We start from the raw sequence: 26,399 nt of genomic DNA, 5'->3' as shown, positions 1-26,399 counted from the left end.
CCATCACTAAGAGTATCACTCGGTTGCTGGATGCAGCAGAACTCGGTCTTATGGCTGAAGACGGGCCTGTCGCTCCTCGTCTTCTTGTCCTTGATCTCTCCACCCCGTCCGTCGTAAAAAAAGATAGCACTGTCGAGAACATACTTGATGTGGGTGTAATCCTTTTTGTTCATGTTCTTCGACGAGTCCAAGTAAAGAGCGTGGGAGTTTCGAGGGTAAAGGATGACGAGTACGGCGCGCCCATGGCTGCGCAAAATAAGTACACCTCAAATTAATTAGCCTCCACCGTACAAATGAATGATTGAAATAGAAGGAAGGATATCCGCGCGGATGACTTACACGGGATGATAAGGCACAGGAATCGTCTCCTTGTCCTTATTGGCGACCATGAAATTGTCGATGTAGTCCCTCGCATATTCACGGTGCTTTGTGCATACTACAAAGAGGCTCTTGTGCATGAAGTACGGGTCAGCGGCACAGATATAAGGTATCTGCTCAATCCCGATGATGTAGTTCATGTACAAGGTATAAAGGTGGACAAACGTAAAATCCAGCTTCTTCAAGTGAAACATGTCGAAGATGTAATCTAATTGAAGGAAGAACTTGTCCGCGGGTAATGAGTCGACGTACAACCTTTTTCGCGGCACGTTAACCACGTAGGGTGGGTATCCTGGATTTTTCGAGGTGATTTGGCTTTTCTCTCTCCATAGCACATTGTCATGAAGTCGCCTTAGATCGCCGTGTATGACCTGTACCGATGACTCAGGTAGGATTGGTTCACCAGGGATATGGTATTTCACCGCACCGCGGATAGGTATACGGTCTTGAACCCGAGGCTGCGGAGGCGGCTGGATCATAGTAGCAGCTTTATTGTTGCCTTTCCTCGCTCTCTTCCGATGCTTCTTTGGTGGAAGGTCGTCTACAGTACATTCAGGCTCCAGAGACGGCAATTCAGGCACCGACTCATGACGCCCAAACCCTGAGTACTCATACTGCTGAGCTCTCAATCATTTGTCATCAATGGCACTAGTATTGAGATATTGTTGAGTGTATCGTCATCCTCATCCTCATCTATGGAGACGTCATCAGCGACTAATGGAGCCTCTTCCTCACCCAGTCCGCTATCACCCAACACGACAGGCGGCGCTAATTGGGTAGGCGGGGTGCTGATGTTCATACCTTTCGGAGGCTGCGTGGTCGTCGGTGTGCTCCCGGCCGCCTCTGGATGAAGCAAACTCTTTGGCCACAATAGGACCCACGTCTTGCAATCGCCAAGCCGCCACGGGGTCTCATCTTCGTCTCCGCCTAGTACCGAAGGAACCAAATTATCGTGGCCCGGTTTGACACTGGCCATGGAAACCTTGAAGGCGTGTTGGGGGATCGGCCGGCTGTGGAACAATTGCTCCTTTGGCTTCATTGTCGTCTCCTTCCCCATGTCCCCCTTCTGGCCGTTGATGTCGTATAATATGGTGCACCAGGCGCCGGCCTGCAAAGACATGTCTGTGATGCGAGACATCCAAAAGGCAACGGAAATGGGACATTATACATTTATTGAAGAGGGCCGGTGTGACAGGTACCGTGAGGGCGTAGAGCTTAGCCAAAGACGAAGCAGGTGCGGCAGCCGGTGCGGGAGTAGGTGTTGGTGCAGGTGCAGGTGCTAGTGCAGGTGCTGGTGCAACGCTAGTTGAGCTTCTCCCGAAGAAGTCGGCAAGGGGAAAGTTCGCTGCATCTTTTTCTGGATTTCGCCTGCTCCAACCAATGATAGCCAGAACCAAGACTGTCAGCTTCCGTTTTACGGCAGCTACCGCTATTGCGACTGTCTTAGATGAATTCTTCTCAACAGCAATCTCAACCTTCTTGTCAATGATTTCTTTAGTTAACCTCTCTCTTTCCGTTCTCTCCTTTGTGGTCTCACGCAGTACATGTTCCATGTGGCGCTATCTCCGACACCGTGCACGCGTCCATACAACGGCCGAGTGTCCACCGAAAGTTGTTTCAGTATGTTTAATGCCCGGTTGAATGGGGTGTCCCACTTGGGCCTCGCCAATGCCTCAGATGGTGAGTCGCTTTCGGCCACAATCCTGTGCTGCTCTCTCTGCAAAAGGAACAAGGATCGTTTACTAATATGACTAAACATGTAGTCGAATTGATTAGAAATTAAAAATTACCAGTAGTCTCATGAACTCCGTCGTGTCCAGGTCCGTCTCGAAAACCTTCTTGACTGGGTCCCAATGGTACCGGGCCCTGAGGACGTCATACTCCTATGGGACGGTGAACACCACCAAGCGGTCTGGGATGCCCAGACTTTCGCGTTCCGCGTCCTCCTTGGCCCATATGGACCTCTTCCCTGCACAACCACGGCTTCCGAGGTGGTGGCGCCCCATGTTCCTCTCTTGAAGCCCCTTCATGTACTCGGATTGTCGGATTTTCCATGATTGTCGGATTTTCCTTCACAATCTCGGAGTGTGGTTCCTTTTTGTCGATGGCACGTTTCACCCTTACTTTCCAGCCAGCCAATTCGTCGCTACACTTGGTCATGGCACGTTTGTTTAGCTTCTTCATTGTTGGGTCTTTCTGTGGATCTTTATATTGGATTTCATCCCGACCCGGGAAGAAGAATATCTGGTGTAGAAGGGTTAGGAGGGAGTGCTTCATATTTGGCCTCTTCTTTAGTTTCTTATCATTGATGGTGGCGCATGCCCGTACATGCAGCCTATTTGATTGTCGTAGCAGGAGCGCGCTTCCACATGAATTTTTGGCTCAAAATTGCCGTAGTCCAACTCCGTGACCACTAATCTAGTAGTGAGGAGCTAGTTGGGGCCTCGACATCTCTTCTTCGATTTTTGTTCTATGGCTTTGCCAGTCTTGGTGCCGGTCTCGGCGCCGGTCTCGGTGCTGGTCTGGGTCTCAATGCCAGTCTTGCACCGGTCTCAATGTCGATCTCGGATGAGATAGGTGGGCCTAGCAACAACAACCGTTGATCATTGGGAAGGCTCAAATATTTGTGTGTCACCAGGTAGACATCGTCGCAATCACCAGAACCCTGTCCTTCATCGTTGCTAGCCATGTTTCCTATGGTTAAATCTAGTCAATTAATTCTAGACCTAATAAAATGAATAATGAAATAAAATTGCCTATGTTTTGCAGGAATGTTGATTCCTTCCCGGTATGGCAAATCCCGGGCACTCGATATGTCATAGTTTGTAGCACAAGTCATCCCAAAATTCATGAAATTTTTGGCATGACCATTGCTAAAAAGTGGACAAATCGAGCACCGAAAATTTGCCGGAACGGATATGAATCAACATTCCAGCAAAACATAGGACACTCAGCTTCATTCCCTGGAAACAACAAAAGGCCACTTGGGCACAATCGAACAACTTCAATCAAAAGATATAACATGACCACTTCAATGAAAAGATATAATCAACAATAAAAGTCTAGGAAGGGATCATCTTTAAAATAAAACTTTCCTAAATTCCTTTCATTGAAAAATAGTGATCTTTTCAAAAGTCAAAAACATTTGCAAAATGACCTCACTAAAGAGTTCTCTACCTAGGACAGAACCCAAATTATGTTAGTCTAGCTATTCCTCTCTCTGACACACACACACACACATTATTTTATCTAACCCTTCTCTACCTAGGACAAAACCCAATGAAATTGCAAAGGAACTCCATTTCTCTAACCCTTCTGACCTAATGCTCTAAAATAATTTTTTGGTCTAACCTAGCCGACCTACTTAACCTAGCTTGTTAACCTAACGAACCTAATTAACCTAGCTAGTTCTCTGTCAAAGCCCTAAATAAATTTTTGCACTAACCTAGATAATTAACCTAATTAAACTAGTTAACCTCACTAGTTCTCTCTCAAAGCCCTAACTAAATGTTTGCACTAACCTAGATAATTAACGTAATTAAACTAGTTAACCTAGCTAGCTAGTTCTCTGCCCAGTGTTTCTGCTATGCATGAGAGAGAGACAGGAGGGGTGGGGGCTTATAGAGGATGGCTCCGGTGGTGGCGAGGGAGGCAAGGGCATCTCTGGTGATGGCGAGGGAGGCAGTTGTGGCGAGGGAAGATCCTGGCGTCGATGGAGGCTCCAGTGGTGTTAGGGGCGGCTTCGGTGGCGTCGACGGCGCACGGCTCTGGTAGCTCTGGGGACGTCGACGTCGCCAGCAAGCGGCCCCTCCGTTAGTTGCACGGCATCACGGTAACTAAGCCTCTCGGCCGATGACTTCATGTCCTTGCCTTTGATTGGGTATCCCTGACGCCCTACATGTTTTCGCAGGGCGCCGCCGACGTTCCTTGCACTCTCCTGCACTTCGTGGGCGATGAGTTGGTCGATGTCGCCAAGGGTAGAATCATTCAACCAGGCAACCCCGTGTTCCACGGTAATCCAATGCCACCCACCTTGTATAGGGTTGAACTGGTTCGAGTGCTGCCAGGCTGCGACGAGCTGTTACCTCCGATTCGACCCGCTGGGGCCGACGAAGAAGATGAGATGACCCTCAGCGCCTGCGTAAGCTGGCCCCTGCTTTGGCGGAAGAGCTAGATTCGTTTGGGGGCGGGGGACACCACCCCACAGACAAGACCGCCAGTCGTGCCGGCGCCAAGCCATGGCAAGAATGCCGCAACGCTACCGGACATGCGGGACATCCCTATGGCACAGGATCTAGACATGCATATGGCACAGGATCCGGACGACGACGACAACGACGACGGTACATTTACCAACGTCGATAAGTACTTTGCCGAACATGGGTACGCTGACGAGTTTTGTGGGCCTCCTTCTCAAGAACCCAACCAAGATGACCGCGATCTAGCTGGTACGGCGGAGAAAACCAATTGCAACAGGCATCATCTGGTGTTCAATTCTGAGGAGACGCCTCCAGCTCCCGCCTTCACCGAGCCTCAGATAGCTGAGGTGCGAAATATTATCAGCCCCAACACGCTCAAGAAGGCGGTCTGTGAGCAGAACTCGGTCCCATTACAGCAGATCAAGAAGAAGGGATGGAAACGAAAGACTAACAAGGGCACCAGTGCGAGCCAGCCGGCACCAAGTACGATCCGTGCTCAGGACGGGCCACCTTCACCTAAGGATATCTCGAGGAGGGTGCATGTGGCGGGTAGGGCAATGCTACCGACAAATATGCTCAATGCTGCAACCGGTGCTAAGCGAAGTCTGCATGACAGTGTTCTTTCTTCGGAGAAGCGGCGTCTCTCCCAGAATGATGTGGCATACCCGGTTTTTGTGGCCAAGGTGCCAGAGGGCAAGGGCTTTGTGGATGGCGCCATCGGGTGTACGATCGTCCTGCGGTTTGATGACATATTTTCTATGTTTAACCTTCATCCGCTGCACTACACCTTTGTTCGGCTATTTTCGCTGAGTATGAAGATGCGGATCATTCGAGACAAGACCCCGGACATTGGGATAGTTGACCCCTTCTACATGCGTGCCAAGATCTTGGGCAGCGCTGGGGACTGGCAAGTCGCGAGTTCACACCTCGAAGGCGTCATTGTGGCAAACCCAGATAAGGATAAGTTCATCGTGCCTTACTTTCCTGAGTAACTCATCCCCTCACTGCCTCGTAACATATGATTTCTTAGATTTCGATCGTTCTTTTTTTCCTAACATTCCGTGTTCTGTGTAGTGACACACATTGCACACTCACTACTAGGGAAAACCTTATACACAGAACTTTAGCAGTAGCGAGGGTCAAAAAAGCATGCTGGTGCTAAGTAGCAGTAGCGCGCCTAAGGAAACCGCGCTGCAGATAAAGTTCTAGCAGTAGCGCGTCTGGCTGTAAACACATTACTACTAAAATTCCCACGGCTTAGCCGATAGGCTACACATAGTAGTAGCAAACTATAACGAACCGCGCTACCGCTACTTTATTTGTAGCAGCGCATTTAAATCTAAACTCGCTACTGCTAAAGGTTATAAAATTAAATGGAAAGAAAATAGAAAGGTAATTGAAAATGAAAGAAATAGAATAAGGTGAAAGGAAAAAAAATAAAATGTGCAGAAAACTAAATGAAAAGGGGGAAAAGAGATAGGAGTAGCAGTAGCGTGTATCCCAGAACACGTTGTAGCTAACGTAGCAGCAACACTTTTCCCAGAACGTGCTACTGCTACTTCTGACTTAACCACGGGGTTTGTCTTTCCCCACGCAGCCACTTCCCCCAAATCCAACTCTCTCCACTCTCGCCGCCGTCGTCGCCCGTCGGCCGCCACCGTTGCCCATCGGCTGCCGCGCGCTCTCCGCACACCCTCTACGCCGCCCTGAACCCAGATTCAACGCCGCCCCCGCCCCCGACCTCAACACTGCCCAGGACGCCGCCCCTGACCCCGACCTCGACGCCGCCATCCGCCGCGTGCCCGAGCCCCGACCCTGACCTCGACGCCGCCCTGCCCCTCCCTCGTTGCAGGCACCCAAGGTGAGCACGCCCGCTCCTCCCTCTCCCCTACCTCTGCCTAGGGTTTCTTTATATTTTAGTTGCATCAAATTAGTTAGGGTTCATGTAAGAGTGGAAACAAATCGGATGTGGATGCGGCTCAAATGAGTTAGGGTTCATGTAAGCACTACAGGAAACAGGTAATTTGCCGTCTGTGGATCACAGACGGCAAAGGCCTAAATCCAGACGGCAAAGACTTTGCCGTCAGGAAGCAGACGGCAAACTCAGACGGCAAAGTATAATCGGCAAAGAATACTTTGGCGTCAGCTTTTCATCATGAAGACGGCAAAGACTTTGTTGCCGTCAGCCAAATCTGTTTTGCCGTTAGCCTTATAAATAACAGACCGCAAAGAATGCGGTCTTTGTCGTCAGTCAAAACGTTTCCTTTGTCGTCATCAAGACTAAACTACAGACGGCAAAGAGTGTTTTTTTTAAATTACGTCAGTTGAAGCGTTCGGTGGTCGCCAGAGTAGCCAAATCCGGCAACCGCTGCCACTGCCGGGGACCTCTAGTGCTCGGGGCACAGAGGAGGCTGTGGAGGCTCAAGCGCGGCGAGGTCCGGCGAGGGGCGGCTTAGGCGCGGCGGGATCCAGCGAGGGATGGCTAAGATGGCTGCGCCGGGTCTGGTGAGTGACGGTCGCGGCGAAGTCCGGCGAGGGGCGGAGAGGAGGAGCTTGGGGAGGCTTGGCCGCGGTGGTGTCGTGCGAGGGGAGGTCGCGGCGGGGAATGGAGAGGAGCGGCCGCGGAGGATTCCGGTGAGGGGCGGAGAGGAAAAGTCCGGCGAGGGGTCCGTCTAGAAACGAGCGCTTGGGGCAGGGACGATGTTGCAGGGCCTCCAGCTTGGATGGCTGCAGGAGGCGGACCTTGGCAGCGTGTGGAGCAGGGAGGAGGCCGTCGGAGGCGTGTGGAGGCAGGCGGCCGGCCATCGGAGGCGGGCGGCCGTGTGGAGTCCGTTGGAGGCGCGCGGAGGCAGGCGCCCCGGCGGAGGCTGTCGGAGGCGGGCCGGCCAGGAGGAGGCCAGCGGAGGCCGCTGGCGTGCGAAATCTCGCGAAGACGGAGGAGGCCAGCGACGACGGGGTCCTGTGATGCAGCGGTTGCTTCTGGAGTGGTGGTGTGTTGCCAGGCGAAGTACGGGCGGCCGTCTGGATCGATGGTGGGTGGTGGGTGGGTGAAGACAGAGAACGTGCGTGGTGGGTGGGGCCCCTTGCATCGGTGGGTGGAGAGAGAGAGGACGTGGGGGCATGGGAGAGAGATCCGAGAACATGTGGAGCTGATCATGCCACCTCATCGATCCAGGAGATCGATCCGCGAGATGTGTTTCTTTGCTTTGTCATCTGCTTCTAATACTACAGACGGCAAAGATCTTTGCCGTCTGCGTTTCATATTACAGACGGCAAAGTATGCACTTTACCGTCTGTAATACAAAAGGCAGACGACAAAGATCTTTTCCGTCTGTATTTATTTTTGTAGACGGCAACGTGAGCTCTTTACCGTCTGTGTTATTTTTTGTAGACGGCAAAGTATATTTTGCCGTTAGTTTTTCTTTGTCGTCTTCTAATGATGGCAAACCCTTTCTTTGCCGTCTGCCCGATGAAAAGCAGACGGCAAAGACGCCTCCTGACGGCAAATTAACTGTTTCCCGTAGTGAAGGGTGAAAACGAATCAAATTTCTAAGATGAATCATAAAACGAGTAAATTTTGACCACTTATTTCACTTTATAGTTGGATAATTGGAATATCCGCTACCACTTTCCACCCCTATAGGTTCATCAAATTAGATGGTAATTAGGGCAGTACTTCCTAGGTACTAATTAGTTAGTAAGAACTAGGTACTAATTAGGTACTAGAATATTTTTATTTATAGTAAGTTTATTTTTAGTAAGAACTAGTTGAATTAATAGAACTAGTTAGTAAGAACTTGTTGCTATTTTTTAGTTAAAGCATTTTTTCCCGCCTCGACGTGGACGATGCCTATCCCGCATCCTCGTGTCGAGTCGGCGGAGGACGACACCTGCTTGACCAGATCGGCCATGTCCGGGACTGGGCTCCGCCGGGGTGGTACTGGGAGGCGCTACCTACCGGGGGGCGCAGGTTGGTGCGGAGCCAGCCTGTCGTTCACCCGAAACTTCTTTGGTGGCGGTCGCGTGGGACAGTGACGGTCCAGAGGCTCGAGGAATCCGCGGAGGTGGTGCGTCACCGTGTCAGTGAGGAGGACGCGCACGTCCGTCGCTACTTGTTTGTGTTGGAGCACAGGTCGTTCTCCAATACCTAGCAGGTTCTCCAGGGATCTCACTGGAGCTATGATCCCGTGATGGTTCCTTCTCTGTGGGTGTCCACCGCCCGCGCCGATACCCGTCGTGTGCTAGGGTTTTAGTTGTATTAGTGATGTCATATGTATGACACTATTCGTGATGTATTAGTTATAATATTCGACGATGTATGGATGCATGAGATGATTTACTTTTGCTTATTGAATGCATGCTAATTTGAGTCCTATAAGATATTTTGAAATGTATATCTTGTGTTGCTCAATATCCAAGTGGCCGGTCATGTTTGCAGGTTACACCTCCGAGTGGCCTATGTTTTGTCGGAGTATTGATTCATTTCCGCTCCGGCAAATTTCAGGCCCTCGATATGTCCTATTTTAGCAAAGGTCATGCCGGATTTTCCCGTGAATTTTGGCATGACTTATGCCAGAATATGTAGGAAATATCGAGTGCCCCGGATTTGTGTGTTGAGTATCCTGGTAGTTGTCTTCGATCGATTTTCAATTAATGTTTTAACTATGAACATGGGAAATGTCTGACGATGAAAAGGATTTCGGTATTTGCAAATACCGCGAAGACGAGCACGGCCTGTGTGACGGAATCTTCCTAGATGATGATAGGCGCTTTAGTATCAAGCTGGACGAGAACTTCGAAGTGGATACAGTAAGTCACATCGTCAAGTCTTTTTTCGTAATTAAGCATGACATCTGCTTCATTTGCTTCAACTTATATTTTTTTTACTATTCTACTAGCGTATATCCTGCCATGCAATAGTTTTTGTATTGGATAAGATAGGTTTCAGTCATACAACGGAGGAAAAGAAAGTTTACTTGAAGACAGAGCATGGTTATGTTTTCCATGCAAAATTATACAATTCAGACGACTACACCTATTTTGGATGCAAAACATGGCGAGCGCTATGCAAGACTTATGCATTTGAGCCTGATATGGTTATCACCTTTGATATTCGTCCGGAAGATGATATTGAAGGTAATACTGACATCTGGGTCGATGTGCAGACGCCTCCAGTTATACCATTATGTAAGTTTCTCAACCATATTTATGTCTTTGATATTGTTTATTTAAAAATAGTTGACTACTAATTTGTATTGTCAGCTTATTTCGGTGCAAGCAAACATGTCCAGCGCTTGGTAGACAGGACCGTATACTGTCCTGGGGCTGAACTCAACTGCGAGGAGCTCAGTCATTATGTTTCATGGCTTGAGGATCTTGATACTGTCAAGACAAATTTTCTTCATGCATTTAGAAATGTTAGTACTGAACATGTGCGACCAATAGTGTTCGTAATGAACTACGGTCACATCTATTTAGGAAGGATGGTAAGATTTTTACTATTTGTCCTGAGTGCATCTTTTCCATACATTATTTTGAAGCTAAACTTCATTGCTAAGTATGTTACCATACGATGTTCTTCAACAGGGACTCCCGATGAATGTTGTGCCTTATTGGATCGAGACTAAAGGTACCATGAGTATTATCAGCTTACAGCCAAGATATCCTACAGATTACTTTAGTGCATTCAAGATTAGCGACAGATGCTTAATAGTGCAAGACTAGACCAAATATGTGATGGGGGAGCACAGAGAAGTACTAGGGGGAAGCAAACAGATGCGCTACCCACGATTAGGAGACAGGTTCATCTGCATGCTCCAACTTGATCAAGGAGGAGAGCTATACATGTTTTATGTTATTTTAACTAAGAGAGAGCAGCAGGAGTGATTAGCTAGCTAGAAATGAGTTTGAGGATGATGATGTGCTACACTATTATTATGATGATAAAATAGCTAGTGTTGGTGGTAATGACTATTATGATTATTATTAGCTAGTGTTAGTGGTGATTAAATAAATACTATTGGTGGTAATGACTATGATGATGATTAAATAGCTTGTGCTGGCGGATTAGATTCAAGTGGAGGCAACATGTGGTGCACATCGAAAGTACTACTAGTCCAAACTACATCAAGTTTGGATTAGTAGTATACTTTTGACATGTACCACATATTGCCTCCACTTGAACCTAATCCACCTTCATTTGACATACTGTTATGGACATAATGATGTAAACCTCATAACTGGTATTGTACCAATATTTGTACAATGGCGCATAAATAAACTAAAAATAAAAAATAAAAAAAGAATACTAGTAGCGATGGAGAGAAAACACGCTGCAAGTAGTTACATTAACAGTAGCGTGGGAGTAAACAAACGATGCATCTATTTGTCCTAGCAGTAGCGCATGCGGGCACGCATTACTGCTAAGCAATAGCTGTAGCGCCTTATTAGTAGCGCGCCTACCCGCGCTACTAGTGAGCACAAAACGAGCGCTACTGCTCGGATTTTCCCTAGTAGTGCTGATGTGTCTCTTGTTCCTTGACTTACTATGCATCTGTTTTCTGCTGGTCAATTTACTAAATCCGGTTATCGCGTCATTCTTGACGTTGACTCTTGTTCTATTCAGGATCGTCGCACGCACACTTTGGTTGGGGCTGGCCCTCGCCGCCATGGATCTCGGGGTCTTTGTGTGTTAGAGTGGCCTCATGTTCCTTCCGCTGCCACCACTCTTGCTAGTTCATCCACTTCTGTCGCTTCAGCTACCGGCTCCTTCTAGTAGTGGCATGATACGTCTCCAACATATCTATAATTTTTTTATTGTTCCATGCTGTTATATTATCATTCTTGGATGTTTTACATTCACTTTATAACAACGTTATCTCATTTTTTTGGACTAACCTATTGACATAGTTCCCAGTGCCAGTTGAGGCTTTTTACTTCACAAAATATCCAGATCAAACGGAGTCCAAATGCAGCGAGACCTTTTGGAGATTTTCTTCTACCCAGAAGACAACTTGGGAGCCAAGGAAGTGCATGAGGGAAGGCCCATGGGGCCCACCATCCACCTGGGCGCGCCAGAGGCCCTTGGGGTGCCCTGATGGGTGTTGGGGCCCACGGAGGTCCTTTCCACCACCTCTCAGCTCTATAAGTACCCAAATATTCCACAAACCCTAGGGGAGTCGACGAAACAAAATTCCAGCCGCCTTAAGTTCCAGAACCATGTGATCCAATCTAGAGCTCTATTCTGACACCTTGCCGGAGGGGAACACGATCATGGAGGGGTTCATCATCCTCATTGGTGCTCATCTGATGATGCATGAGTAGTTTACCACAGACCTACAGGTCTATTGGCAGTAGCTAGATGGCTTCTTCTCTCTTTTTGATTCTCAATACAATGTTCTCCTCGATGTTCTTTGAGATATATTTGATGTAATGACTTTTTGCGGTGTCTTTGTTGGGATCTGATGAATTGCGAGTTTATGATCAGTTCTATCTATGTATATTATTTGAGTCTTCTTTGATCTCTTATATGCATGATTATTATAGCCTCGTATTTCCCCTCCAAAACTTTGGTTTGGTTTGGCCAATTAGATTGATTTTTATTTCAATGGGAAGAGGTGCTTTGTGATGGGTTAGATCTTGCGGTGTTCTCACCCAGTGACAGAAGGGGTAGCGTGGCACGCATGTATCGTTGCTATTAAGGATAAAAAGATGGGGTCTAATTCAAACATGAAGAGATCTTGTCTACATCATGTCATCATTCTTATTTCATTACTTCATTTCTCCATGAATATAATATACTAGATGCATGCTGGATAGCAGTTGATGGGTGGAGTAATAGTAGTACATGCCGAATCATTTCGGTCTACTATCAATTGCCTTGGATATTGGCATAATTATTTGCTCTTCTATCAATTGCCCAACAGTAATTTGTTTACCTACAGTATGCTATTTTCTCGCGAGAAGCCACTAGTGAAATCTACGCCCCCCAGGTCTATTTTCTATCATACTGTTTTCAGATCTATTACTCCAAAAACCCAAAAATACCTTGCTGCACTTTTTATTTATTTATTTTATTTTGTGTTTTCTCTAGATCTATTTATCCAATCTCATACAATTTAATCTATCTTAGTACCGAATCGAGACACTGACTTGCGATAGTATTGCCGCAGCAAATGGTAATGCGGTGTGGAGATATTTGTCGTGGTCAATACCGGAAAAGTTGGGATGCGATAGAGATGGCAGAGCAGAAGGATAGAGGACAGCAGATGATAGCAGAGGTTGTTGAGTCTAAGTTCTCTATCTCGTAGCAAATTGAGTGTTTGTGTATGGAGAAAAAAATCAGCCTATCCACAGAAGAGAGAGTAGGTCAAATAAGCATAATACGCACCCCTCCGAAAAGTGTCTTTCAGGTGGGTTTCTTTAAGGTTTATTTACTGAAATGCCAACAAAGGATGTTCAATGTATCACCTTGTGGTCCTTCCAATTATTTCTAGAACCATTTTTGAAAGTATGAAATACATTGGCAGCAACGAGACTCATCGGGATGATCACGGAGTGTGCATCCTTGTTATACAATCACTACCTTCCTTAGCAATCACACCATCACCTTTTTTCCTCCGATCTCAAATACTTTGAAGTAGAAAGGTAGGTATAAAAAAGGGCATAAGGAGGAAAGGTCGGAGAATGTGCAAAGAGCCTATGAATAACTAAATTATGGATACAAATTGGAGAGAGCTCAATTGAACACATTTTCCGAAAATCTCCACTGTAACATGTGGAGGTCACACATTGCACTTTTTAGTAGTATTTCGTGCACGACAACATCATGCGACGCCCATACTGCTTGGTCGATTTAGGAAACTGGTACTACCCCACAATTAATTATGTACCATAGAAGAGGCTTCCAACATTAATGACATATTGGAATCCCAATACCTAAGATTGACCCTCAAAATAAGAATAATGTTTGATACATGAAAATAAATACTTGAGGCCAAATTATCCAAACAAAAATAGTTTTGTCACTGCCAAAATTTCTACATGCAATTTGAACACAAAATATACTAGATGGAAATATTAAGGTTTTTGAAGTGAGAAAAACATTTTTTTACTGAATCAATGGCCTTCACTCGAACCACCACCACATCTTCATGATACAATTTTCAAACCATTTTATTACCACATAATATTTTGTGTGAAATTTAAGCATGGTGCATTAGAAATCGACATGACCTGTTACACACTACTGGACCGGCAACACAGTACTCCGGCGCTATATAACCACCTCACCCCACTGCATTTCTAAACTCCAAAGCATTAAGAAAAAAAACCTCTCCAAAACTATGTCTCTTCTTAGTCCTCCTCAGTCCTTGTCTCATCTGGTTCTTCCATAGCCTATCAAGGCAAGATAGTACAAACGAGAGGGTGCACCGATGTCGAACATGACAGTGGTGATGGATCTACAGTTGGAGGAGCTGCATCTGGCGCTTCTCTGACGTACAGGTTTGACCCCACATACGTGGAGCTGGTCATGCACTACCTAACCCACAAGATCTATAACCCCTACTTATCCTGTCACGTGGTCGCCGACATCGACCTTAACAACACCAAGTTATGGGATGTCCCGACTAAGTGCAGTACTACTCCTCGGTAATTTGCAGGCATGAGGTAGCGCGCTCATGGCGAGTCGGTTTTGCAGTAGAGGTGAAGATGGGTGAGAAGGAGTGGTTTCTTTTTGTGCACATGGATCGGAAGTACGTAAGAGGGATGCGCACTAACCATGTGACTAGGAGCGACAATTGGAACGCGACGAGGAAGGACAAGGGAATATACTATGGCATGGGATGGTACGCGGTCCTCATCGGCATTAACAAGATGCTCGTCTTCTACCATGGCCGCGCCCCCCGCGGCCAGAAGACACCATGGGTGATGAATGAGTACCACCCTGAGGGTGACTTGCGCCATCGCCTATCGCCCTCCGCCAATGTACGACAAGAATCGATTTTGATTTTTAGTCCTCGTCTTCACATGAGTTGATCGATAGAACCACTTGAGCATCACATGTCACGCTCGAGATTTGATTCTTGTTTCATATTCTCCTCGTGTTTTTTTCTCAACCTGCCTATTGCGTGCGTGCCTGACGATTGGGTTGTTTGTCGATTGTTCAACAAAAACTTGGTTGCCAAGAATGCGGCCTAGATGGTGGTTACGTACGATGGGGGCATGGAGGTGGAGGACCCATTCACCTTCCTCGATGAATTGCTCAATAGTGATGAATTACTCAGCAATGCCAACCTGCTTAAGCAAGGAACCATTCGTGAATTTTGTGTGAACTCTCCCTAGTCAAATTGTCGGTCCTCATGAAGCATCTCCAAAGTGCAGTAATGCACGCCTCCCTTCAGGGCATAAAGATGAGGTGAAGGTTGTGGTGGTTCCCAACTTCCTTCCTAATTATCGCTAACATCCCAATAATAGTTGGCTGCTCGTGGTCAATGCACTATTGTTCATGGTCATAGTCTTCCTGAATCGAGACACTGAATCGCGATAGTATTGCCACAAAAAATGGGAATTTGGTGTGGAGATATTTGTCGTGGTGAAAACCTGAAAATTTGAGATGCCATAGAGATGGCAGAGCAGAAGGATAGTGGAGAGCAAATGATAGCAGAGGTCATTGAGTCTAAGTTCTCTATCTCGTAGAAAATTGAGTGTTTATCCACGGTAGGAAAAAATCAGCCTATCCATGGAAGATAGAGTAGGTCAAATAACCATAATACGCACCCCTCCAAAAAAATATCTTTCAGGTGGGTTTCTTTAACGTTTATTTTTTGAAATGCCAATCGAAAATTTTCAATGTATCACACTTGTGGTCCTTCCAATTATTTCTACAACCATTTTTTGAAAGTGTGAAATACATCGGCAGCAACGTGACTCGTCGGGATGATCATGAAGTGTGCATCCTCATTCTACATTCACTACCTTACTTGCCAATCACCCCGTCACCCTTTTTCCTTTGATCTTTAATACTTCGAAGTAGTAGATCCGAGATGGCGCATCAATGTCGAACATCACGGCGTTGATGGATCTGCGATTGGAGGAGTTGCAGCTGGCGCTTCTTCTTAGGAACCTGTTTGACCCCACAGACAAGGAGGTCATCACGCACTACCTCACTCCATGATCTGTATCCCCTACTTCACCTATCACGTGGTCGCTGATGTCAGCCTCAACAACACCGAGTTGTGGGATCTCCCGACTAAGTGCAGTACTAGTTCTCGATAAATTGCAGGCATGAGGCAGCACACTCATGGCCAGTTTGTTTTGCAGAAAAGGTGAAGATTGGTGAGAAGGAGTGGTTTCTTTTTGTGCCCATGGATTGGAAGTACCTGACGAGGATGCGCACAAACCGGGTGACTAGGAGCAGCTATTGGAATGCGGCGGGTAGGGAAAATGGGATATTCTTCTGCACAGTATGGTACACGGTCCTCATCGACACGAACAAGACGCTTGTCTTCTACCACGACCGCACCCCCAGCGGCCAGAAGACACCCTGGGTGATGAACGAGTACCACCTCGATGGCGACTTTCCCCATTGCCTACCCCCTCCGCCTAGGTACAACAAGAATCCATTTTGTTTTATAGTCTCCGTCTTCGGACGAGATGATCGATTGAACCCCTAGAGCATCGCATGTTACACTTGATGTTTGCTTCTTGTTTCTTATTCTCCTCGTGTTGTTTTCACAACCTACCTATTGCGTGCGTGCGAGACGTTTAGGTTGTTGTCGGTTGTTCAACAAACACTTGGTGGCAAAGAATGCACCCTAGATGGTGGTTGCGGATGATAAGGGCCTGGAGGAGGAGGACCCATTCACCTTCCTTGTTGAATTGCTCAATAGTGATGAATTGCTCAGCAATGCCAACCTACTCAAACAAGGACCCATTCGCGAAATTGTCGTGAACTCTCCCTAGTCAAAATATCGATCCTCATGAAGCATCTCCAAAGTGTAGTAGTGCATGACTCCCTTGAGGGTATATACATGAGGTGTTGGTTGTGGTGCTTCCCAAGCTCCTAATCATCGGCAACATCCCAATAATAGTTGACTGCTCCTTGTCAAGGCACTATAGTTCATAGTTAACGTCTTCCCGAATCGAGACACTGAATCATGATAGTATTGCCACACAAAATTAGAATGTGGTGTGAAGATGTTTCTCATGATGAATACAAGAAAATTGGTATGCCATAGAGATGGCAGAGCAGAAGGATAGAGGAGAGTAGATAATAGCAGAGATCGTTCAGTCTATGTTCTCTATCTCATAGCATAATACGCACCCCTATCCACGGAAGAGAGAGTAGGTTAAATAACCATAATACGCATCCCTCTGAAAAATTTCTTTCAGGTGGGTTTCTTTAAGGTTTATTTATTGAAATGCCAACTGAGAATTTTCAATGTATCACACTTGTGGTCCTTCCAATTATTTCTAGAACCATTTCTGAAAGTGAGAAATACATTGGCAGCAACGATACTCATCAAGATGATCATGGAGTGTGCATCCTCGTTCTACAATCACTACATTCCTTACCAATCACCCCATCACCCTTTTTTCTCCGATCTCAAATACTTCGAAGTAGAATGGTAGGGCAAAAAAGGGTAGAAGGAGGAAAGGTCGGAGAAGAGTCTATGAATAACTAAATTATGGATACAATTTGGAAGGAGCTCAATTCAACACATTTTTCAAAAATCGCCTCTATAACATGTGGAGGTCACACATTGTGCGCTTTCTAGTAGTATTAGTGCATGACAACATGATGCAACGCCCATACTGCTTGGTCGATTTAGGAAACTAGTACTCCCCCACAACTAATAAGTTATCATAGAAGAGGCTTCCAACATCAATCACTTATTGGAATCCCAGTACTTAAGATTGATCTACAAAATAAGAATAACGTTTGGTACATGAAAATGATGACTTGAAGGCTGAATTAACCAAACAATAATAGTTTTGTTACTGCCCAAAATTTCTACATGAAATTCGAACTCAGAATGTACGAGATGGAAAGATTAAGGTATCTGAAGTGAGAAAAACATTTTTTTAACGAATCGATGGGCTTCACTTAATTTTTTGTGCTCTACAGGTACTAGTTTGAACCACCACCACAACTTCATGATATAATTTTAAAACCATTAGATTACCACATAATATTTTGTGTGAAATTTAAGCATGATTCACTAGAAATCATCATGACCTATTACACACTATAGGACCGGAAGCACAGTATTTCAGACGCTACATAACCACCTCACCCCACTTCCACAATGGTCGCTCTTCTTACTCCTCCTCAGCCTCTGTTTCATATGGTTCTCCCATAGCATATCAAGGCAAGATAGTAGATCCGAGAGGGAGCAACGATGTCGAACATGGCATCGGTGATGGATCTATGGTTGGAGGAGCTGCAGCTGGCGCTTCTTCTCAGGTACCGGTTTGACCCCACCGATGAGGAGGTGGTCACACACTACCTGACGCCCAAGAACTGTAACCCCTACTTCTCCTATCACATGGTCGCCAACGTCAACCTTAACAACACCGAGTTGTGGGATCGCCCGACTAATTGCAGTACTACTCCTCAATAACTTGCACGCTTGAGGCAGCGCGCTCATGGCTAGTTTGTTTGGCAGAAGAGGTGAAGATGGGTGAGAAGGAGTGGTTTCCTTATTTACACATGGATCGGAAGTACTTGACGGGGATGCGCACAACCAGGCTAGTAGGAGCGGCTATTGGAACACGACAGGTAAGGAAATGGGGATATTCTGCAGCACAGGATGGTACACGGTCCTCTTCAGCATGAACAAGACGCTCATCTTCTACCACGGTCGTGCCCCCAGCGGCCAGAAGACACCGTGGGTGATGAACGAGTACCACCTCGAGGGTGAGTTGCCCCATTACCTACCCCTGCTCGCCAAGGTACGACAAAAATGGAACTTGTTTTTTAGTGTCCGTCTTCGGACGAGTTGATCGATTGAACCACTAGAGCATGTTACGCTCAAGATTTGATTATTGCTTCTTATTCTCCTCGTGTTGGTTTCTCAACCTACCAATTGCGAGCATGCGGGACGATTGGGTTGTTTGTCGGCTGTTCAATAAAGACTTGGTGGCAAAGAATGCGCCCTAGATGGCGGTTGCAACTGACAGGGGCATAGAGGAGGAGGAGGACCTGTTCACCCTCCTCGTTGAATTTCTCATCAGTGATGAATTTCTCAGCAATGCAAACCTGCTCAGACAAGGACCCATTCCCGAAATTGTTAGGAACTCTCCCAATTCAAACTATCGGTCCTCATGAAGCATCTCCAAAGTGTAGTAGTGCACGCCTCCCTTGAGGGCATATACATGAGGTCTTGGTTGTGGTGGTCCCCAAGCTCCTTCCTAATCATCGGGAACATCCCAATAACTGTTGACTGCTCGTGGTCATGGCACTATTGTTCATGGTCATCGTCTTCCTGATTCGAGAGACTAAATGGCGACAGTTTTGCCACAGAAAATGGGAATGCGGTGTGGAGGTATTTCTCATGCTAAATACCGGAGAAGTTGGGACGCAATAGAGATGGTAGAGCAGAAGGATAGAGGAGAGCAGATCAGAGGTCATTGAGTCTATGTTCTCTATCTCTTAGCAAATCCAGTGTTTGTGTATGGAAGGAAAAAGTCAGCCTATCCAGAGAAGAGAGAGTAGGCCAAATAACCATAATAGACACCCCTCTGGAAAATGTCTTTCTAGTGGGTTTTTTAAGGATTATTTATTGAAATGCCAACCGAGAATTTTCAATGTATTACACTTGTGGTCCTTCCAATTATTTCTAGAACCATTTTTGAAAGTGTGAAATACATCGGCAACAACAAGACTCATCGGGATTTTCACGAAGTGTGCATCCTCATTGTACAATCACTACCTTCCTAATCAATCACCACCTCACCCTTTTTTCTCGGATCTCAAATACTTCGAAGTCGAACGGTAGGGACGAAAAAGGGTAGGAGGAAAGCTAGGGGAATGTGCAAGGAGTCTATGAATAACTACATTATGGATGCAATTTGGAAGGAGCACAATTCAACACTGTTTTTGAAAATTGCATCTCTAACATGTGGAGGTCACACATTACGCTTTTTAGTAATATTCGTGCACGACAACATCATGCGAGGCCTACGCTCCTTGGTCGATTTAGGAAACTGCTACTCCCCCACAACTAAAAAATTACCATAGAAGATGCTTCCAAAATTAATCATAAATTGGAATCCCAATATTTAAGAATGGCCCTCAAAATAAGAATAAAGTTTGATACATGGAAATGATGACTTGAAGGCTGAATTAATCAAACAAAAATGGTCTTCTTACTGCCCAAAGTTGCTACATGAAACTTAAACTCAAAATTTAAAAGATGGAAAGATTTAGGTTTCTGAAGTGAGAAAAACATTTTTTAATGAATCAATGGGCTGCACTTATTTTTTGTGCTCTATAGGTACTGTTTTGAACCATCACCACAACTTCATCATATAATTTTCAAACCATTTGATAACCACATAATATTTTCTATGGAATTTAAGCATGATACATTAGAACTCGCCATGGCCTGTTACACACTATTGGATCGGCAGCACATTACATATATAGGCACCTCACCCCACTACACTTCTAAACCCCAAAGTGTTAAGACAAAATCACCTCCCCACAACTCTCGCTCTTCTTACTCGTCCTTAGCCCCAGTTTCATCTGGTTCTTCCATAGAATATCAAGGCAATATAGTAGATCCAAGAGGGCACAACGATGTGGAACAAGGTGGCGGTGATGGATCTAGGGTTGGAGGAGCTACAGCTGGCACTTCCTCCGAGCTACTGGTTTCACCCCACCAGCGAGGAGGTGGTCGCATACTACCTCATTCCCAAGATCTGTAACCCCTACTTCTCCTGTCATGTGGTGTCCAATGTCAACCTCAACAACAACGAGCTGTGGGATCTCCTGATTAAGTGCAGTACTACTCCTCGATAAATTGTAGGCATGAGGCAGTGCGCTCATGACCAGCTTGTTTTGCGAAAGATATGAATATGGCTGAGAAGGAGTGGTTTCTTTTTGTGCACATGGATTGGAAGTACCTGATGGGGATGCGCACCAACCGGCCTACTAGGAGCGGCTACTGGAACACAACGCGTAAGTACAAGGGGATATTCTGTGGCACGGTATGGTACACGGTCCTCGTCGGCATGAAAAAGATGCTCGTCTTCTACCACGGCCGCGCCACCAGTGGCTAGCAGACACCATGGGTGATGAACAAGTACCACCTCGTGGGTGACTTGCCCCATCGCCTACCCCCCTCCGCCGAGGTATGACAAGGATCAATTTTGTTTTTTAGTCTCCGTCTTTGGACGAGTTGATCAATTTAACCGCTGGAGCATCACATGTTATGTTCCAGATTTGATTCTTGTTTCTTATTCTCCTCGTGTTGTTTTCTCAACCTACCTATTGCGTGCATGCGAGGCGATTGGGTTGTTTGTCGGCTGTTCAACAAAGACTTGGTGGGAACGAATGCGCCCTAGATGGCGGTTGCAACTGACGGGGGCATGGAGTAGGAGGAGGACCCATTCACCTTCGTCATTGAATTTCTCAACAGTGATGAATTTCTCAGCAATGCCAACCTGCTCAGACAAGGACCCATTCCCGAAATTGTCTTCAACTCTCCTTAGTCAAACTATCAGTCCTCATGAAGCATCTGCAATGGGTAGTAGTGCACGCCTCCCTTGAGGGCATATACATGAGGTGTTGGTTCTGATGGTCCCCAAACTCCTTCCTAGTCATTGGCAACATCCCAATAATAGTTGACAGCTCGTGGTCATGGCACTATTGTTCATGGTCATCGTCTTCCTGAATCGAGACACTGAGTCGCGATAGTTTTGCCACAGAAAATGGGAATGCGGTGTGGAGATATTTCTCGTGCTAAATACCGGAAAAGTTGGGATACCATAGAGATGGCAAAGCAGAAGGATAGAGGAGAGCAGATGATAGCAGAGGTCATTGAGTCTAAGTTCTCTATCTTGTAGCAAATTGAGTGTTTGTGTATGGAAGGAAAAAAATAAGCCTATCCACGAAAGAGAAAGTATGCCAAATAACCATAATACGCACCCCTTCGAAAAATATCTTTCAGGTGAGTTTCTTTAAGGTCTGTTTATTGAAATGCCAACCGAGAATTTTCGATGTATCACACTTGTGGTCCTTCCATTATTTCTAGAACCATTTTGGAAAGTGTGAAATACATCGGTAGCAACGAGACTCATCGGAATCACGGAGTATGCATCCTCGTTCTTTCCTTACCAATCACCCCATCACCCTTTTTGTCTGATCTCAAATACTTCAAAGTAGAAATGTAGGGACAAAAGGGTATAAGGAGGAAAGGTCGCAGAAGAGTCTATGAATAACTGAATTATGGATACAATTTGAAAGGAGCTCAATTCAACACATTTTCCCAAAATCGCCTCTGTAACATGTGGAGGTCACATATTGTGCGCTTTCTAGTAGTATTAGTGCACGACAACATCATGCGACGCCCATACTGCTTGGTCGATTTAGGAAACTGGTACTCCCCCACAACTAATAAAATACCATAGAAGAGGTATCCATCATCAATCATTTATTTGAATCCCAATACTTAAGATTGATCTTCAAAATAAGAATAACGTTTGGTACATGAAAATGATGACTTGAAGGCTGAATTAACCAAAAAATAATGGTTTTGTTACTGCCCAAAATTTCTACATGAAATTTGAACTCAAAATATAAAAGATGGAGAGATTAAGGTTTTTCAGGTGAGAAAAACATTTTTTTTCAATGAACCAATGGGCTTCACTTAACGTTTTATGCTCTACAGGTACTAGTTCGATCCAACACCACAACTTCATGATATAATTTTCAAACAATTTGATTACCACATTATTTTTGTGTGAAATTTAAGCATGACTCATTAGAAATCCTCATGACATGTTAAACACTACGGGACCGACAGCATGGTATTTCGGACACTACATAACCACCTCACCCCACTTCACTTCTAAACCCCAAAGCATTAAGACAAAATCACCTCTCCACAACTGTCGCTCTTCATACTCGTCCTCAGCCCTTGTTTCATCTGGTTCTCCCATAGCATATCAAGGCAAGATAGTAGATCTGAGAGGGTGCACCGATGTCGAACATGGCAGCGGTGATGTATCTGCAGTTTGCACTTCTTTTGAGGTACCGGTTTGACCCCACCGACGAGGAGGTGGTTACACACTACCTCACCCCCAAGATCTGTAACCCCTACTTCTTCTGTCACATGGTCCCCGATGTCAACCTCAACAACACCGAGTGGTGGGATCACCCGACTAATTGCAGTATTACTCCTCGATAACTTGCAAGCTTGAAGCAGCATGCTCACGGCCAGTTTGTTTGGCATAAAAGGTGAAGATGGGCGAGAAGGAGTGGTTTCTTTTTGTACACGTTGATCAGAAGTACCTGACGGGGATTCACACCAACCAGGCCACAAGAAGCGGCTAGTGGAACGCGGCGGGTAAGGGAAAGGGGATATTCTGTGGCACGGGATGGTACATGGTCCTCGTTAGCATGAACAAGACACTGATTTTCTACCACGGTCGTGCCCCCAGCGGCCAGAAGGTACCGTGTGTGATGAATGAGAACTACCTCGAGGGCGACTTGCCCCATTGGCTACCCACATCCGCCAAGATACGACAAAAATCGATTTTGTTTTCTAATCTCCGTCCTCGCACGAGTTGATCGATTGAACCGCAGGAGCATCACATGTTACGCTGGAGATTTGATTCTTGTTTCTTATTCTCCTCATGTTTTTTTCTCAACCTAGCAATTGCGTGCGTGCGAGACAATTGGGTTGCTTGTCGGTTGTTCAACAAAGACTTGGTGGCAAAGAATGTGCCCTAGATGGCGGTTGCAGCCGACGGGGGCATGGTGGAGGAGGACCCGTTCACCATCCTAGTTGAATTGCTCAATAGTGATGAATTTCTCAGCAATGCCAACCGGCTCAAGAAAGAACCCGTTCCAGAATTTCTCGCGAACTCTCCCTTGTGAAACTATCGGTCCTCATGAAGCATCTCCAAAGAGCAGTAGTGAATTACTAACTTGAGGGCATATACATGAGGTGTTGGTTGTGGTGGTTCCCAACCTCCTTCCTAATCATCGGCAACATCCCAATAATAGTTGGCAGCTCGTGGTCAAGGCACTATTGTTCATGGTCATCGTATTCCTGAATCGAGACACTAAATCACAACAATACTCCCACAGAAAATGGCAATGCGGTGTCGAGATATTTTTTTACAGTGAATACCAGAACAATAGGGATGCGATAGAGATGGCAGACCAGAAAGATAGAGGAGAGTAGATGATAATAGAGGTCGTTGAGTCCATAAATTCTCTGTCTCGTAGAAAGTTGGGTGTTTGTCTATGGAAGGAATAAAAAGTAGCCAAGCCACGAAAGAGAGAGTAGGTCAAATAACCATAATACGCATCCCTACGAAAAATTTCTTTCAAGTTGATTTCTTTATGGTTTATTTCTTGAAATGCCAACCGAGAATATTCAATGTATAACACTTGTGGTCCTTCCAATTATTTCCAGAACCATTTTTGAAAGTGTGAAATACATCGGCAGCAACGAGACTCATCCCGATTACCATGGAGTGTGCATCCTTGTTGTACAATCACTACCTTCCTTACCAATCACCGCATCACCATATTTTCTCCGGTCTCAAATACTTCGAAGTAAAATGGTAGGGACAAAAAAGGGTCGAAGGAGGAAAGCTAGGATAATGTGCAAATAGTCTATGAATAACTAGACTATGGATGAAATTTGGAAGGAGCTCAATTCAACACTATTTTTGAAAATCGCATCCATAAACTGTGGAGGTCACACATTACGCTTTTTAGTAGTATTCATGCACGACAACATCATGCGAGGCCTATGCTTCTTGGTCGATTTAGGAAACTGCTACTCCCCCACAACTAATCAATTACCATAGAAGAGGCTTCCAACATCAATCACATATTGGAATCCCAATATTTAAGAATGGCCCTCAAAATAAGAATAAAGTTTGATACATGAAAATGATGACTTGAAGGCTGAATTAACCAAACAAATATGGTTTTGTTACTGCCCAAAGCTGCTACATGAAATTTAAACTCAAAATATACAAGATGGAAAGATTAGGTTTTCGAATTGAGAAAAACATTTTTTAATGATCAATGGGCTTCACTTAATTTTTTTGTGCTCTACAGGTACTGGTTCGAACCATCACCACCACTTCATGATATAATTTTCAAACCATTTGATAGCCACATAAAATTTTCTGTGGAATTTAAGAATGATGCACTAGAACTCGTTATCACCTGCTACACACTATTGGACCGGCAACACAGTACATATATAACCACCTCACCCCACTGCACTTCTAAATCCCAAAGTGTTAAGACAAAATCACCTGCCCACAACTATCGCTCTTCTTACTCGTCCTCAGCCCTAGTTTCATCTGGTTCTTCCATAGAATATCAAGTGAAGATAGTAGATCCAAGAGGGCGTAGCTAAGCGGTGATGGATCTGGGGTTGGAGGAGCTACAGCTGGCACTTCCTCCGTGGTACTAGTTTCACCCCACCGACGAGGAGGTGGTCACGCACTACATCATTCCCAAGATCTATAACCCCTACTTCTCCTGTCATGTGGTCACCGACGTCAACCTCAACAACAACGACCAGTGGGATCTCCTGATTAAGTGTAGTACTACTTGTCGATAAGTTGCAGGCATGAGGCAGCGTGCTCATGACTAGTTTGTTTTGCAGAAGAGGTGAATGTGGATGCGAAGGTGTGGTTTCTTTTTGTGCACATGGATCGGAAGTACCTGACGGGCATGCGCACCAACCGTGCAACTAGGAGTGGTATTGGAAGGGAACGGGTAAGGACAACGCGGTCCAAGTCGGCATGAACAAGACGCTCGTCTTCTACCACGGCCGCGCCACCAGCGGCCAGAAGACACCATGGGTGCTGAACGAGTACCACCTCGTGGGCCACTTGCCCCATCTCCTACCCCCTCCGCCAAGGTACGACAAGAATCAATTTTGTGGTTTAGTCGCCATCTTCAGACGAGTTGATCGATTGAACCGCTGGAGCATCATATGTTACGCTCGAGATTTGATTCCCGTTTCTTATTCTCCTCGCGTTCTTTTCTCAACCTACCTATTGCGTGCGTGCGAGACGATTGGGTTATTTCTCGGTTGTTCAACAAAGACTTGGTGGAAAAGAATGTGCTCCATATGGCAGTTGCGACCTATGGAGGCATGGAGGAGGAGGAGGACCCGTTCACCTTCCCCGTTGAATTTCTCAACAATAATGAATTTCTCAGCAATGCCAACATGCTCAAACTAGGACCCATTCCTGAAATTGTAGTGAACTCTCCCTAGTCAATCTATCGGTCCTCATGAAGCATCTCCAAATTGCAGTAGTGCACGCCTCCCTTGAGGGCATATACATGAGGTGTTGGTTGTGGTGGTTCCCAAGTTCCTTCCTAATCATCGGCAACATCCCAATAATAGTTGACTGCTCGTGGTCATGGCACTATTGTTCATGGCCATGTCTTCCTGAATCGAGACACTGTATCGCGATAGTTTTGCCACAGAAAATGGTAAAGCGGTGTCAAGATATTTGTCGTGGTGTATACCAGAAAAGTTGGGATGCCATAGAGATGGCAGAGCAGAAAGATAGAGGGGAGGAGATGATAGAAGAGGTCGTTGAGTCGAA

At 45.8% G+C, this 26,399-nt stretch overlaps 4 pseudogenes; all 4 read left to right on the top strand.

Annotated features, from left to right (window-relative positions):
- Positions 1 to 14,011: 14,011 nt before the first annotated feature.
- On the top strand, positions 14,012 to 16,252 carry LOC119360578 (annotated as a pseudogene).
- A 1,728-nt stretch (positions 16,253 to 17,980) lies between these two features.
- LOC119360577 lies at positions 17,981 to 18,909 on the top strand (annotated as a pseudogene).
- Positions 18,910 to 20,382: 1,473 nt separating this feature from the next.
- LOC119360576 lies at positions 20,383 to 21,296 on the top strand (annotated as a pseudogene).
- Positions 21,297 to 22,786: 1,490 nt separating this feature from the next.
- LOC119360574 lies at positions 22,787 to 23,685 on the top strand (annotated as a pseudogene).
- The last annotated feature ends 2,714 nt before the right edge of the window (positions 23,686 to 26,399 follow it).

Source organism: Triticum dicoccoides, chromosome 2B (genome assembly GCF_002162155.2).
Source record: "Triticum dicoccoides isolate Atlit2015 ecotype Zavitan chromosome 2B, WEW_v2.0, whole genome shotgun sequence".
In the NCBI taxonomy this organism is placed as follows: Eukaryota; Viridiplantae; Streptophyta; class Magnoliopsida; order Poales; family Poaceae; genus Triticum; species Triticum dicoccoides.
This window is presented reverse-complemented; position numbering and strand designations above follow the sequence as displayed.